This window comes from Lupinus angustifolius, chromosome LG01, assembly GCF_001865875.1.
Source record: "Lupinus angustifolius cultivar Tanjil chromosome LG01, LupAngTanjil_v1.0, whole genome shotgun sequence".
Taxonomy (NCBI): domain Eukaryota; kingdom Viridiplantae; phylum Streptophyta; class Magnoliopsida; order Fabales; family Fabaceae; genus Lupinus; species Lupinus angustifolius.
In genome coordinates, this window is record NC_032009.1 from 18356364 (window position 1) to 18362795 (window position 6432).

At 38.5% G+C, this 6432-nt stretch overlaps 1 pseudogene; it reads right to left on the reverse strand.

Moving 5' to 3' along the window:
• On the reverse strand, positions 1757 to 5748 carry LOC109358276 (annotated as a pseudogene).

Sequence of the window (6432 nt, forward strand, 5' to 3'; positions counted from 1 at the left end):
AGTTGTGAAAGCTTAGGTTGTGAAACTGTGCAAATTAGGAAGATGATGGTTGAAATGTGAAATTAATCTTTTGAAACCGAGGATTGAGTTGTGAACAAACGAACCAAAGGGATTTAGCCGTTTTATTACATTGCTTAATTAATGTTTCTGAAATTGCTTATTGTTATACTATTCAACCACAAAACCCCTTGTATGTGTGTGTGTGAGTATAAGGTGTTTGAAGTTTTGGAAAGATAATCATTGGGAAACGACCTATGGATCACTTCTTAATACTACAGTTTTTAATTGTTATAATATTTGCATCGTGTACAACCTCGATCACATATTAATGAGGCCATTAATGGGATATTTTGGGGGTGTGAAATAAAAAAACTCTCGAAGTCTCACATTGCTATGAGGAGAGAAGTTGAAAGGCTTTATAAACCTTACGTTAACCTTGGGGTTTGTGCCCTCCACGCACATGTGCGCACACTACCTCCGTCGCTAGTCGACTCGGCTCTTGTTCGGGCCCAACATTCCTTTTAAATAAATTTTATTTTTTGGCTCGGATCGTGTGTTGATCTGTGTAGCAACTTTTTTCGACCGTTGAATCATGTAGACGTTTTGATATCTCTACTGTCATATGGAAGTTCAGTTGAAGGCTTAAGGCTATAAAGAGAGGCTTCTTCCCCTCATAATTCTACGTCCCAAGTTTTCATTCAATTTCCTCTTTCTCCCCCATAACCTTTCGCTGACGCATTTCTAACAACATTCTCTCCCTTTCTTTATGTGGTACTTAATAATTGGCACATGCAGCCAAATTGTGATAATATCGAAAACTGACACTAGAAATCAGTATTGTGGAAAAAGAATTGACACAAATAATCATATTGTCGGAATTTCGAGAATTGGTGGTAGTCATATTGTGGGTGTATTCGAGATCGATTCTTCCAGTGTAGTAAGAAATCGAATAACGAAGAACTAGGCTATCTTATCCTGGAGACGGCATGGTTGATAATTTGCTTACACAATTTTGGCAGTATCACGAAACTTGTTAAAGAGAGCAACTTAGTCATAACTCGAACAGTAAGTATTATTTTGTGTCATTCAGAATTGTTACGAACTACACAAATAACAAGTTTTTAACTGAACTAGCCTTTAACAAGTCAAACTAAACTAAACCATATTCAACTTGCCTCATTTACACCCTCAAGAAGTCAACGATTTTATGGTCATGTTTGGCAACTAAGATACAACAATTAAAAATTATTGTACTAGGAGAATTAGGGAAGATTGGTAGTTCACAAAGAAAAGACATAGAGGAACAAATGAGGAAGGAAAGAAAAACGACCTGTCAGTCAGATAAAAAGTTTTCCTAAAATGGGTGGAAAATATGGAGAACCAATTTTTATGTAATGGGATATTTCCATCAACTTGTTTAGAAAAAACCATTTGTAATTCAAATTTAACATCAAGGTTTTCTTCCCTTTTTCTCTCATCAATATGTAAAATCCTCAAAACTTCTCACCTTTATCTACAAAGCATAAATGATCCCGAGTTCAGTTTAAATGATCAGTGACCATTTTCTAAACTCACTATAGCATAAATAGAACTAGATGACAATAAAAAGACCTTATCAAAATTATATTACAAAATAATACGATGCAGCAAAATAAAAATAATATAATTAGAGGCACCAAACCACACCATTGCCTAATCGACACAAATGAAAATGAAAATGTGGATTTGCCAAAAAATTATTTGTCTCTACAACGAGGTCTCTGCACTCCTCATTATCTGTCTATTTAGACCCGCGTTCATATTTTTCTTTCCTCTTTTCTATAGCAATGAACAATCTACAAGGTCAAGAACAAATATTTGAATTCGACCAACTAGTGACCATAGATCTCAATGTGTTTGAGTGTATTTTATGATTGACAGACGATAAAGACCACTACAACCATGCTTGTACATGTGCAACAAGTCGATGCTTGACTTAAAGATTCCGAGCAGATAAAATTACCAGCTCATCCGAATGGGTTCCCTCTTGCAGGGAAGGGGTTTGGGGTTGCAGGGATTGACAACCTACCATTCAACTGCTGATCTGGATTTGAGATGCCAAAAGCAGCCCCATCAGCACCAAAACTCTCAATTCCTTGATACCTGCGTGTTCAGTTATCAATATCTATATTGGCAAGCAAGGTAGGTAATGGTGAACCGCAACCAACAATTATTGACTCTATCCATACAACAACAATAAATTAGCACTTGCACAAATTACTTCCAAAACCCGGAGAAATAAAACTTAGCACTCAGTAACAGCACGTAATAGCCGCCTGCTCAAGGAAGCAACGTTTGTGAAACTATGGAATGAGATGCTAAAATTTGAGTGTTCATGTGAATTCTGCTAAAGGGTTCACTTTATTACTGGACTCTGCTACATTGTATGCAAGGCCAACATGGTATCTGAAGGATGAGACCTAAAAGATGTTTCCAATAGAAAAAGGACAACCTAATCTTAAGCCTATGCAAAAAAGAAATATAACCATGATTAGGAAATAGTTACCTTGGCATTGAAGTGTTTGTTGGCATTTGTTGCCCCATGTATGCCCCTGAGAATTTTACACGACAGTTTAGAATACAAATATAGAGAAAATGGACTTCAACTAAAATAACTGATTGAGGAAATGTCAAAAGGATAAATATACCTGGTGCCACGGCTGGTGCAAGAGTTTGTGCCTGAGGAGGCAGCACTGATACATATGATGATGGTAAGGGTGGATTCCAGCCAAAAGATGGATTACCCAGGCTTGAAGGGTGCACTGTTCCTGAAGTTGTTACACTAGGAAGAACACCTTCCAAAGATGAGAAACGACAGTAGGTGTATACAAGCATGGGCACAATATAGATGCTTTATGAAGTAAACTAAGCAGGGAAGTATACCTCTGGAAGTTCAGTTCTTCCATTTGGTTTTATGTCTACAGTAGAAGGTTGTGAAACAACATTGGAATTAGTCTCATTGGCGTGATGGAATGCATGTGGCATTGGTGTGCTTGCATGCCCTTGTACTGTCAGTACAGAAGGTATATTCCAAGGCTGCAAGATGTTTCCAGGAAAGGGTGAATAGACATTAAATCTTAATTAATAGACAAAACATTATAGGCAACTACTCTCAATAAGAATAACCTGATTATTCGGAGCACCACCTACTGGTGGTGTAAATTGTTGAATAGTAGGCTGGCTAACGGTTCCAGGGAACGAAGGTTGTTGATACTGTAAACCAGCCAACTGTCCCGCATTATTGAGTGGTGATACTGTTACCGATCCAGGATATGTTACTGAAGCACCACTGGGTTGGAATGCTGAAAGGCTACTAATAGTTGGAGCTCCGGCAGCAATAAGAGCTGATCCTGTCACAGGCACACTGCTCATAGGAATAGCTGCTGCATGATGAGGACCACCTGGAGCTCCAGACACATGACCAGGTAAAGCTGCTGGTATGGACAATTGAGACAACACAGGTTCAAGTGGATTTGCATTTGAAGAACCCTGAGCTGCTTTTTCCTCAAGAGCAAAATCAAAGGAGGCCCAATTGTTATCACCGAAATTTTCTAGCATCACAACAGGTTGTGGAGCGACAGGCGGTTCAGGATCATCATCAAAATCAATAAGGCTCTTAGTAGTCTCAAGCTTAACTTCCGCAAGGTTTCCATTGCTGGATGCCAAGCTACTGGAAGATGAAGTTCTCTGCAATCATAAACAGTAAGTTGTAGAAATTCAATTTTAAAAACTTTACAAAGCAAAAGGGGAGAAGGAAGGGGTAGGTCAGCCTTAAGAGTTTGTTTGCGAGTTGGTTTTTAGAGGAAAAGGAAAGGCTTGATTTCACAATTGTATTTCATGGCTCTCAAAGCCTTTCCTTTCTCTCTATTCCCCTCCAAAAACCAACTTGCAAGTTTAACGTAAAAAATGAATGCAATAGCTCATTGACTATTTGCTAACATTTCACTCCCAATTAATGATTGCAGCATGGCTATTAAACCCGCTGATAAACACCAACATCTCTCAAGAGGAAATGCAGAAGGTATATCAAGTAGCATCAAGACCCAGATGATTGAAATATATGGAAATCATTCGTGATTATTTCACCTGTGTTAGCAATGAGCCGTTAGCAGCCTTTCCACTTTTTTGTTTTAGGGGGTTCACTGATTCAAAGAGGTACAACATTTTCTCCCAAAATATCTCTAACAGGTCGGACAACACGTAGACTTGAAGAACCAAGATCTTTGGCTCGCTCAGGGGATTGGTTGTCCATCTTAATATCTCCATCAAATATTCTACGATCTTCAAATTTCCTTCCATCTTTGAATTTATCTTCACGACGCCAGTCATTGACAACCGGAGGAGGACAGTGCTTCTTCTAAAATCACCATATTGTCTACTTTCCTAATCATAACCAGGACTTCTTCCGCCAGGACTTCTTCCACTAGGACTTGTTCCACCAGGACTTGTTCCACTAGGACTTCTTCCGCCAAGACTTATTCCACCAGGACTTCTTCCACCAGGACTAGACCTATCACTATAACGACGTTCATATGTGTCCTCATATTGAGGGCTTTTAGATCCTCGCTGATACGTCCCCATCCTCCTGTTTTCATATAAATCATCCTTATCGCCCTGTATAACATGCATCATGAGAAAAGAGAGTTAGGTTTAGCTGATAAATAAAAGAAACTCTAAAGCAAAATCAACTTTAGTTAACATTGAAATTCTAATAGATTGCTTCTTATATGCTTAAAAGATCAAATCCAAAGGAGGACAACAGACACTTTACCGCCTTCACTCTTGGGGGTTTGTCATAGGCCCTTTCACCAGTGAATTTTCTATCCACATAAACATGCTTAATAAGGTTCCGGAGTCTGTCAACATTACTGCTACCGAACATGGCAAATCAGAATAATGCAACACACAATTAAACATAAATGCTTATGAGCAAGTACTTACCTGCTATCAGACAAAGACTGATGTTGTTGATCCCATTCTTTAAAATAAATTTCTCTTGCACGCTTCAAGTATTAGAAAAAAAATGAAAATCAACTTAAGAAACATACAACATCAATGAGACTAAGATATCCGGTGCAAGTTTTATCATAAACAAGCCTATATACCTGATTTCCTCCTTCCTGAAGTGCACTAACTTCTTGTGAAGTAAATTTAGCCATCGAAACTGATTTTACTCGATGTGTAAATTCTCGACTGGAAATAAACACAAAGCATTTTATAAAACAGGAATGACTAGTGACCTATCTCGAGTACAAAAGAATATATATTTCAAATTTTAAACACAACACAGCTTGGATAACCCTACTGAAAAATACAGAAACTACAAAGAAAATACATGCAGTATAAAGACGTTCCAAGCTTCATTGTTAGTGGTGTAGAAGTTCATGAGCAAAACATAAAGAAAGCATGTAACTGAAAGGCACATGACACTCAAGTCCATTAAAATGAGAAATGTGTGTTGGTATAATAGGCTTCTATCATCTTCAAAAATATAGATTCAACGATCCTTAAAGCCAAGTGAAGACATTTTGAAAACCCAATAAGTAAAAAGGTTGTAAGGACTTATTGTATTCCACTACAGTTTGTGCAAACAAACATCCAGAAATTTGTGCACACATATTGTGGTATAATATAGAGTATGAAGGTCTTCACCTTTTGTGCTCGTGTTGTGGCTGTTATGGACACAAGGCTAGGAATTGTACTGCCCATGTACCTACAACAGACTCTGATCCACCTTTAGAGGTGACTCAACCTGCGACGGCAAGGGATGCAACACTACCAGAAGTTAGTTCTAATACTAATGGCAGCAACTTGATAGGTGATATTGGTGGCATTGCTAGCATGCCTAATGGGAAGCTATCTATTGAGCCACATGGAGATTGGTTAGTTGTTGAAAAAAGGAGGAGGTTAAAGACTGGATTTAAAAAGGAGGAGAGTATGAAGGGTTCCCAAATTACTAATAAATATAATGTCCTGCTATCTGAGATCTCAGATAAGGATTGTTTTGAGTTCAGATTTGCTTAGGGGGCCACCAGCATGCATGTGGCACGGGAGAGTACCAATTTTGGGGAAAAAAGAAGTCGTAAGGAGGTTATGAAGCAGAGAGGGAACCGGAATAAAGGTACCAATGAGCCTAATTCTTCTCAAGTTGTAGTCTCCAATTACTTACAACATGTTAAGGTGAAAGGGAAGGAAGATATGAGGATGGTTGAAGGTTGGAAGGTGGAGGACGTGGACAAGAGAGCATGGAACAATGCTCACATCGCTGATATTGGTGCGCTTGGTACTAAGATGAGGGCAGAGAACATGTGTCATGCTGAGAACTCGGTCCTCATGGAGGTGGCTGTAACATCAAAGGATATTCTAATCCAGGTGATGAAAGTACTATGGTTA